Source organism: Suricata suricatta, chromosome 1, assembly GCF_006229205.1.
Source record: "Suricata suricatta isolate VVHF042 chromosome 1, meerkat_22Aug2017_6uvM2_HiC, whole genome shotgun sequence".
In the NCBI taxonomy this organism is placed as follows: Eukaryota; Metazoa; Chordata; class Mammalia; order Carnivora; family Herpestidae; genus Suricata; species Suricata suricatta.
In genome coordinates, this window is record NC_043700.1 from 124,848,055 (window position 1) to 124,859,505 (window position 11,451).

The following is an 11,451-nucleotide window of genomic DNA, read 5'->3' on the forward strand; positions in this document are numbered from 1 at the left end:
CATGCATAATTCCCTCATAGTTGAGAATTCTGCAAATGGCTTCCTTTTAAAAATTAAACATATTTAAATATGTATTATAGTCTATTAAGGGACTTTGAGATGTTTGACAACCTTCTTTTAAATCCTGTAAAGTTGAAGATTTTGTGCCAAGCTGACGGAACTGGACGAGCGGTGTTAGGGGCTGAATCGTGTCCCTCCAAATTAACATGTTGAGCTCCTAGCCCCTAGCACCTCCAAATGTGATTACATATTTGGAGACAGGACCTTTGAAGAGGTAATTAAAGAGCAATCATATGGGTGGGCCTTAATCCAATGTAAGTGATGTTATTATAAGAAGCAGAGATTAGGTCAGTAGATACACACACAGGAAAGACCATGTGAAGACATAGGAGGAAGATAGTCATCAAACAAAATTGTCAAAAACTGTCACAAGAAAAACAGTTTTTTAAAAAACTGTCAAAGAGACACAGTTCATCGTATAACAATAAATGGATCAATTCATCAAGGGGACACACCTAGGGACATTTGGGTGGCTCAGTCGGTTAAGCGGCCTCCTTCAGCTCAGGTCATTATCTTACAGTTTGTGGGTTCGAGACCCGTGTCAGGTTCTGTGCTGACAGCTCAGAGCCCGGACCAGGCTTCAGTTTTGTTTTTGTTTTTATATTTATTTATTTTTGAGAGACAGAGCGTGAACAAGGGAGGGGCAAAGAGACAGCATGAACAGGGGAGGGGCGGAGAGTGAGGGAGACACAGAATCTGAAGCAGGCTCCAGGCTCTGAGCTGTCAGCGCAGAGCCCGCCATGGGTCTCAAACCCACAAACTATAAGATCATCACTTGAGTTGAAGGAGGCCGCTTAACCAACTGAGCCACCCAGGCGCCCTAGAGCAGCCTGGAGCCTGCTTCAGATTCTGTGTCTCCCTCTGTCTCTCTGCCCCTTCCCTGCTTGCTCTCTCTCTCTCTCTCTCTCTCTCTTTCTCAAAATAAATAAATAAATACGCATTAAAAAAAAGAGGACGCACCTAAGATTGGAGCACCAATATATATAAAGCAAATTTCAATGAAACTGAAGGGAGAAATAGACAGCAATATAGTAACAGTAGAGAACTTCAACATCCCATTTTCATCAGAGGATAGATCATCAAGGCAGAAGATTAATAAGAAAACAGCAAACTATTTTTAAAATTTAAACTTTAGTTAACATACCATATAACGTACGCTTCAGGAGAATTCAGTGATTCATCACTTACATACCACACCCAGTGCTCACCAAAACAAGTGCCCTCCTTAGTACTCATCACACATCCAGCCCATCGCCCACCCACATCCCTCCCTCAACCCGTAGTTTGTTCTCCGTCATTTAGAGTATCTTGGTGAGCCTGGGTGGCTCAGTCAGGTAAGCTTCTGACTTCAGCTCAGGTCATGATCTTGTGGTTTGTGAGTTTGAGCCCCGCATCAGGCTCTGTGTTAACAGCTCAGAGCCTGGGGCCTATTTCAGATTCTGTGTCTCCTCTCTCTCTGCCCCTCTCCTGCTTGTGCTCTGTCTATCTCTCTCTTAAAAATAAACATTTAAAAACATTTTTAAAGAGTCTCTTGTGGTTTGTTTCTCTCTCTTCTCTCCCACCCTTCCCATATGTTCATCTGTTTTGTTTCTTAATTCCACATATAAGTGAAATGGTATGGTATTTGTTTTTCTCTGATTGACTTATTTGATTTAGCATAATACATTCTAGGTCCATCCACATCTTTGCAAATGGCAAGATAGGTAACAGTAATTTTTTTCCATTTTTTTAATGCTTATTCATTTTTGAGAGAGAGAGAGAGAGACAGAGTGTAAGCAGAGGAAAGGCAGAGAGAGAGGGAGACACCGAAGCAGGCTCCAGGCTCCGAGCTGTCAGCACTGAGCCTGATGCAAGACTTGAACTCACGAACTGTGAGACATGGCCTAAGCTGAGGTCAGACGCTTAACTGACTGAGCCACTCAGGCGCCCCAGAAAACAACAATCTTGACCAACACTATAGACCCAATGGACCTAATAGACAAATGCAGAACATTCCATCCAACCACAGCAGAATGCACATTCTTTTCAAACACACATAGATCATCCTCCAAAATACATAAAATGTTAGGCTATGATACGAGTCTTAACAAATTTAAGTATCAAAAGATACCATATCAAGTATCTTTTCTGACCACAATGGTATGAAACTAGAAGTCAATAGTAGAAGGAAAATTAGAAATTCATAAATAAGTAGAAATTAAACAACACACTCCTAAATAACCATGAGTCAAAGAAGAAATCAAAAGGGTAATCAAAAGTATGTTGAGACAAACAAAAACAAGCACAAAATATATCAAAACTTATAGTATGCAGCAAACGCAAGTCTAAAGGGGAGGTTTACAGTGATAAATGCCTACATTTAATAAAAAAGAAAAATCTTGGGGTAGCTAGGTGGCTTAGCTGGTTAAGCGTCCGACTTTGGCTCAGGTCATGATCTCATGGTCTGTGAGTTTGAGCCCCACTTTGGGCTCTGTGCTGTCAGTGTGGAGCCTGCTTCAAATCCTCTGTCCATTTCTCTCTGCCCCTCCCCCACTAGTGCATGTGCTCTTTCTCTCTCAAAAATTAATAAACATTGACAAAAGAAAGAAAGAAAAATCTCAAACACCAATTTACACCTCAAGGAACTAGAAAGAAATGAAAACTAAGCCCAAAGTTAGGCTTAGAAGGAAGAAAAATAAAGACCAAAGAAATAATGAAATAGAGACAATACAAAAGATCAATGAAACTAGGAATTGGTTTTTTGAAAAGATAAAAAAAGGACAAATCTTTAGTTTGATTAATAAAAAAAAGAGAAGACTAATATAAATAAAATTGTAAATGAAAGAAGAGCCATTAAAACTAAAACCACAGAAATACAAAAGATCATAAGAGACTATTATGAACAATTATATGCCAACAAATTATATAACTACAAGAAAAAGATAAATTCCTAGAAACACAAACTACCTGCCACAAAAACAGACACTCAGGTCAACGGAAAAGAATAGAGAACCTAGAAATGGACCCACAAACATATGGCCAACTCATCTTTGACAAAGCAGGAAAGAATATCCAATGGAATAAAGACAGTCTCTTCAGCAAATAACATTGGGAAAACTAGACAGCAACATGCAGAAAAATGAACCTGGACCACTTTCTTACACCTTACACAAAAATAAACTCAAAATGGATGAAATAACTAAATGTAAGACAGGAAGCCATCAAAATCCTTGAGGAAAAAGCAGGCAAAAACCTCATTGACCCCGCCACAGCAACTTCTTACTTAACATGTCTCTGGAGGCAAGGGAAACAAAAGCAAAAATAAACTATTGGGACCTCATCAAAATAAAAAGCTCCTGCACAGTGAAGGAAACAATCAGCAAAACTAATAGGCAACCGATGGAATGGGAGAAGATATATGCAAATGACATCAGATAAAGGGTTAGTATCTAAAATCTATAAAGAAGTTATCCAGCTCAACACCCAAAAAACAAATAACCCAGTGAAGAGATAGGCAAAAGATATGAGTAGACACTTTTCCAAAGAAGATATCCAGACAGCTAACAGACACATGAAAAGATGCTAAATGTCACTCATCATCAGAGAAATACAAATTAAAACCACAATGAGATGCCATCTCACATCAGCCAGAATGGCTAAGATTAACAACTCAGGCAACAACAGGTATTGGTGAGGATGCAGAGAAGGAGGATCTCTTTTGCACTGCTGGTGCACTGCTGGTTGCAAACTGGTGCAACCACTCTGGAAATCAGAATGGAGTTTCCTCAAAAAATTACAAAATAGAACTACAGCAATTACACTACTAGGTATTTATCCATGGGGCACATGAACCCCAATGTTTATAGCAGCACTATTGACAATAGCCAAAGTATGCAAAGAGCCCAAATATCCATCAACGCATCAATGGATAAATGGATAAAGAAGTGGTATGTATATATATATATATATATATATATGTATATATATATATATATGCATGTGCACACACACACACACATGCACACACACACATATACATACACTATGGAGTATTTCTTGGCAATCAAAAAGAATGAAATCTTGCCAGGGTGCCTGGTGGCTCAGTTTGTTGAGCATCCAACTCTTTTATTAAAATTTTTTTAATGCTTTTTATTTATTTTTGAGAGACAGAGACAGTGCGCACAGGGGAGGGTCAGAGAGAGAGGGAGACACAGAATCCGAAGACAGGCTCCAGGCTCTGAGCTAGCTGTCAGCACAGAGCCTGACGCGGGGCTCAAACCCACCAACCATGAGATCATGACTTGAGCCGAAGCCAGACACTTAACCAACTGAGCCACCCAGGCACCCCAGAGCATCCAACTCTTAATTTCAGCTCTGGTCATGATTTCACAGTTTGCAGGTTTGAGCACCACATTAGGCCTTGCACTGAATTGTGGAGCCTGCTTGGGATTCTCTCTCTCTCTCTCTCTCTCTCTCTCTCTCTTTCTCTCTCTCTCTCTCTCTCTCTGCTCTTCTCCAACTTGTGCTCTCTCTCTCTCTCAAAAAATAAATAAACATTAAAAAAACTTAATTTTGCCATTTGTAATTGCGTGGATGGAACTGGAGGGTGTTATGTCAGTCAGAAGAAATTAGTCAGAGAAAGACAAATATGAGGAATTTAAGGTACAAAACAGATAAACATAAGGAAAGTAAAACAAAAACAATATAAGAACAGGGAGGGGGTCGAAACATAAGAGACTCTTTTTTTAAATCTAATTTATGGTAAAATTGGTTTCCACACAACACCCAATAGTCGTCCCAACAAGTGCCCTCCTCAATGCCCATCACCCACTTTCCCCTCTCCCCCACCCCTATCAACCCTCAGTTTGTTCTCAGTATTTAATAGACTCTTAAATATATAGAATAAACAGAGGGTTGGTGGAGGGGTTGTGGGAGGGGGGATGAACTAAATGGGGGGCATTCAGGAAGACACTTGTTCGGATGAGCACTGGGTGTTACACATAGGGGATGAATCACTGGAATCTACTACTGAAATCATTGTTGCATTATATCCTAACTAACTTAAATATAAATCAAGAAATCAATTAATTAATTAAAAATCAAAAAAGAAAGAAACACAAACTACCAACATTGAATCATAAAGAAAAAAGTTTTTAATATTGTTTATTGTCAAGCTAATATACAGTATATACAGTATGCTCTTGGGCTTGGGGGTAGATTCCTGTGATCATAAAGAAACTTTTAAGAATATTAATAGACTAGGGGTACCTGGTAGCTCAGGTTGTTGAGCATCCAGCTCTTGATTTTGGCTCAAGTCATGATCTCACAGTTCATGGGTTCAGGCCCCACATCGGGGTTTGCACTGACAGTGTGGAGCCTGCTTGGGATTCTCTCTCTCCTTCTCTCCCTGCCCCTTCCCCAGTCTCTTTCTCAAAATAAATAAACTTTAAAAATGGATAAAATAATAAGAATATTTAATCAGTAATTAAACACTATCCTATTCCCCAAAATATAAAGTCTAGAACCTAATGGCTTCACTGGTAAATTACAACCTAATGGCTTCACTGGTGAATCCTGTAAGTATTTAGAGAAATTTAATACCAATAATTTTCAAGCTCTTTCAAAAAGTTGAAGAGGAGAGTACACTTCAAAATTCATGTAATAAGGCCAGATCACTCTGAGACCAAAGCCAGACAAGGACACTACAAACAACAAAATTACAGGCCCATATCTCTGATGAATACAGATGCAAAAATCTTCAACAGAATACTACCAAATTGAATTCAAAAGCATATTAAAATACACTATGATCAAGTGGGATTTATCCCTTGGATATAAGGATGATTTAACATATGCAAATCAATAAGTGTAAGACATGATATTAACAGAATGAAGGATAAAAACCATGATCATTTCAATAGATGCAGAAAAAGCATTTGACAAAGTACAACATCCATTCATGATAAAAACCCTCAACAAAGTAGGTTTATAGGGAGCATATCTCAACATATTAAAGGCCATATATGAAAAACCCACAGCTAACATCATACTCAATGAAAAGCTTTCAGTTTTTCCTGTAAGATGAAAAACAAGACAAGGATGTCCACTCTCACCACTTCTATTCAACATGGTACCGGAAGTCCCAGCCACAGAAGTTAGGCAAGAAAAAGAAAAAAAAAAAGGCAACCAAATCTGGAAGAAAGAAGTGAATTGATCTCTCTTTGTCAATGACATGATCTTATATACAGAAAACGTAAAGATGCCACCAAAACACTATTAGTACTAACAAACAAATAAATTTAGTAAAGTTGCAGGATACAAAATCAATTATAAAAATAAGTTGCATTTCTATGCACTGACAACAAACTATCCAAAAAATAAATTAAGAAAACAATCCCATTTATAAGAGCATCCAAAAATTTAAATATCTGGGAATAAACTTAACCAAAAAGATGAGAGATTAGTACACTGAAAACTATGAGGCACTGGTGAAAGAAAGAAAAGAATACAGAAATAAATAGAAAGACATCCCAGGTTTACAGATTAGAAGAATTAATATTGTTAAAATGTCTATACCATCCAAAGATATCTACAGATTCAGTGCAATTCCTATCATAGGGCATTTTTCATATAAAAAAATACTAAAACTCATGTGGAACAAAAGACCTCAAATAGCCTAAGCAATCTTGAGCAACAAGGACAAACCTGAAGATATCACATCCTGATTTCAAACTATATCACAAAACAAAAGTAGTCAATTAAGTGTGGTACCAGCATAAAAATAGACATACAGACCAACGGAACAGAATAGAGAGCCTAGAACAAATCCACACATTTATTGTCCATTGATCTGCCATAAAGATCTCAAGAACACTAAGGGGGGAAAGGTAGTCTTCAATAAACAATGTTGGGAAAACTGGGTATCCACATGCAAAAGAAAGAATTTGGATCGTATATTACAAAATATACAAATATTGACCCAAAATGGATTAAAGACTTAAATGTTTATCCAAAACTGTAAAACTACATACCCATGTCCCTGGGGTCTACCCTGCAGGTCTGGACACCTCCACAGCAGTGCCCTCTGTCCCTACGCACTGTACCTATGTTCCCTCCACTCGGGGTCTACTTGGGTCACTGGCTATCGAATCTAATACGGTCATACAAAAAAGTGTTAGAAAAACTTAAAATGCTGCCACTCAGACATTTCAGGTGTCTTCCATGACCTGCCTATCTCCTTAAAGATGTGGTAAGATCGAAGAAAGAGGCACTCTCAAAGCAACCAAAGCACCCTTCCTCCGTCATCATGTGAATGGCCTACTGTCTAATCTGTGCCTGAAGTTTCTCCCTGCTGGTCAAGGTGAATGTTGTCATCGTGGGACAGTAATGGAACGCCTGCCATATGCCAAGTGTTGTATCAGGACCTGCAAGAAGAAAACAGGAAAAATATTTCTCAACATTAGTCTGCGCAGTGAGTTTCTGGATGTAACCCCAAATGCATTGGCAGCAAAAGCAAAAATACACAAATGGATGGGTGCGTGGGTGGCTCATTCAGTTAAGCATCCAGCTTTTGATTTCGGCTAAGGTTATGATCTCACACTTTGTGAGGCTGTGCCAGGCTCTGTGCTGACAACATGGAGCCTGCTTGGAATTCTCTCTCTTTCTCTGTCCCTCCCCTGAACTCTCTTTCCAAAAAAAAAAATAAATAAATAAATAACATTTTTTAAATTCTAATTTTTTTTCATACACAAAGGTATTATATCAAACTAAAAAGCTTTTGCACAGGAAAAAACACAATCAACAAGCGACAAAACAACCTATGGAAAGAGAAAAAAATACTTGCACACTATACATATGATAAGCTGTTAATATCCAAAATATAAATCGTTTTTATGTTTTTTATTTCTTTTTGAGAGACAGAGAGAGACAGCAGGAGCAGGGGAGGGTCAGAGAGAGAGGGAGACACAAAATCCGAAGACAGGCTCCAGGCTCTGAGCTAGCTGTTAGCACAGAGCCTGATGCGGGGCTCAAACCCACCAACCATGAGATCATGACCTGAGCCGAAGTCAGACACTTAACCGACTGAGCCACCCAGGCACCCCAATGTCCAAAATATAAAAGGAATTCAATTCAAAAGCAAGAAAACAAATAACCCAGTTTTAAAATGGGCAAAGGACTTGAATAGATACTTTTCAAAAGAAGACATACAAATAGTCAATAGGCATATGAATAAAAGCTCAACATCACTAATTATCAGAGAAATGCAAATCAAAACCAAGAGGTATCACCTCACATATGTTATAACTAGAATGGCTATCATGGCTAAAAGATAACAAACATTGCTGAGGATATGCAAAAAAGGGAAACCTCAAAGCACCTAGGGGGCTTAGTCGGTTAAGTGTCTGACTCTATTTCAGCTCAGGCCGTGGTCTCACCGTTGTAGGATCAGAGTTCCACTCTGGGGGTAGAGCATGCTTGAGATTCTCTTTTCCCTCTACCACCTGTGCTCAACCACCCCCTCCCCCTTGTATACCTTTGGTGGAAATGTAAATTGGTACAACCATTTTGGTAAACAGTATGAAAGGTCCTCAAAAATTAAAACTAGAACTACCATATGCTTCAGCAATCCCTCTTTTGGTTATGTTTCCAAAGGAAATGAAATCAATATCTCAAAGAGATATCAGCATTCCCATGTTCATTGCAGCACTATTCATAATAGCCAAGATATGAAAGCAACCTAAGCATCCATCAACAGGTGAATGGATAAAGAAAATGTGAAATGGGCTGCCTGAGTGGCTTAGCGAGTTAAGTGTCTGATTTTGGCTCAAGTCATGATTTTGTGGTTCCTGGGTTCAAGCCCAGCATCAAGCTCTGTGCTGATGGCTCAGAGCCTGGAGCCTGCTTCAGATTCTGTGTCTCCTTCTCTCTCTCTGCCCCTCCAGAGCTCATGCTCTGTCTCTCATTCTCTCTCTCTCTCTCTCTCTCAAAAATAAGTAAACATTTAAAAAAATTTTAATGAAATATAATATATAATATATAATTACATCCTATTATATGTTATATGTGATATAATATTTACTTCTTGAGGCATAAACATATAGTATTGTAAATAATATATTTTTATATTACTATATATATAATAAAATATTATTTAGCCTTTCAAAATAAAGAAATCATGTCATTTGTGACATGAATGAACCTAGAGGACATTATGGAGAGATGTTGGTCAAAGGGTATAATGTTTCAGTTATGCAAGATGAATAAGTTTTGTAGATATAATATATAGCATGGTGACTATAGTTATTAATACTGTATTGTATACTTGAAATTTGCTGAGAGTAACTCTTAAATGTTTTCACTATACACACACACAAAATGGTAACTATGTGAGGTAATGAACACTTTAATTAGCTTAATAGTGGTAATTATTTCATAACATGTGTATATATAAAAATATCACATTATATACCTTAGATATGTGTAACTTTTAATTGTAAAAGTTATGCCTCAATAAAGAAAATAATTAATAATTAAGGATTAAAAAGAACTCAATGATTCCTTTACAGTGACATAGATGCATTTGAAAGAACAGTCTGAAGCATCCTATTTATTGTGCTAGATTTCTAACTCCAGAAAACAAGTAAATAGGCATCAAAACACCTGTATAATTTCAGCATAGTTCTCTCCTTAAGAATATGTGGGCGAACAAAGAAACTGGAACTCAGAATTCGTCAACACCAATATAAGCCTGTTCTTTTGATTGCAAAGTATGACTAATAACATAGGACATTATCTTCCTGTCAGGGAGGTTTTGAAGAGCCCAATGCATAGACATAGAAACAAGAGTTCTGCTGCTATTCAAGTGCCATCTCCCTGAGGAGTTGCTGAATGCAAAACTTCCATTTATGTAAGGCTTTAATATTCAATTCTATGGGAATACAGAGCCACACCTTGTTTTTGTAAATATGTTTGAGGCTAAACCCCTCAAAATGTTAGAAAATTGCCATTTTATTATTTTTTTATATTTATTTTGAGGGGCAGGGAGGGGCAGAGCAAGTGAGTGAGACAGAAAAAGAGAGAGAGAGAGAGAGAGAGAGAGAGAATCTCAAGCAGGCTCCACACTGGGCGTGGAGGGGTTTGACACGGGACTCAATCTCACAACTGTGAGATCAGGACCTGAGCTGAAATCAAGAGTCAGCCGTGTAACTGACTGAGCCACCCAGGCACCCCAGAAAATTGCCATTTTAAAGTCTTCTGATTTTTATATGCAGTTTCTAGAAAGATCAAATAACAGAGCTACACAATTTCCCATTAGATCACTTAAGAAACTTGCTCTCTCTTTGTTTAGCCTTACATATAAGCTCATCTGTATATGATACTTATGTAATCTCAAGGATTTTTAATTACACAGAGAAAAATAGTAATTTATTGCAGAGACAGCTTGCAGGCACCACTTTAGTAAAATGTGTAGAATGAGCATCAAGAATATGCTTCTTAGTATGAAGAACGGAAAAGGACATAGTATCACTCTGGTATTCCTGGCAAAAATGAATCTGAATCTAATCGTGAGGAAATATCACACAATCTGTATCAAGGAATGGACTTGCTGAGAAGTAACTGGTCTGTGTGCTTCAATATGTCAAGATCATGAAAGGAAAAAAACCCAAAAATTATCTCAATTAAAAGAGACAAATAAGACATGAGAAATAAATATAATGGTTGATGGTGGATTGGATTCTGGACCAAAATATTTTTTTCTTTAATGGGACAACTGGTATATTTTTAATCTGTAGATTTTATTTTTATTTTTTTTTTATGTCTTTATTTTATTCTGAGAGACAGAGACAGAGAGTGAGCGGGGGAGGGGCAGAGAGAGCATGGCGACAGAATCTGAAGCTGGCTCCAGGCTCTGAGCTGTCAGCACACAGCTCGACACAGGGCTCAAACTCACAAACCATGAGATTTTGACCTGAGCCGAAGTCAGACGCTTAACCAAATGAGCCACCCAGGCGACCCTGAATCTGTAGATTTTATAATAACATTACATAAATATTAATTTCCTGATTTAGATCATTGCATCACGGTAATGTGAGAAAATGCTTTCTATTTCGTTCTGAAGTGGTTGAGCCTTATGTCTGCAAGTTACTCTCAAACAGCTTTTTTAAAAACTAGCTGTAGAGTTGTTAACTTAGGGAATCTCATTGAGCATATATAAGAATTCTTTATCTTTGTAACTTCTATGTACATTAAAGATTTTTTAATGCATGTTTTTTTAAATTTTATTTTTTTCTCCATAATATTTTATTGTCAAATTGTTTTCCATACAACACCCAGTGCTCTTCCCCTTAAGTGCCCTCCACCATCACCAGCACCTCTTTTCCCCCCTCCCCCTTCCCCTTCAACCCTCAGTTC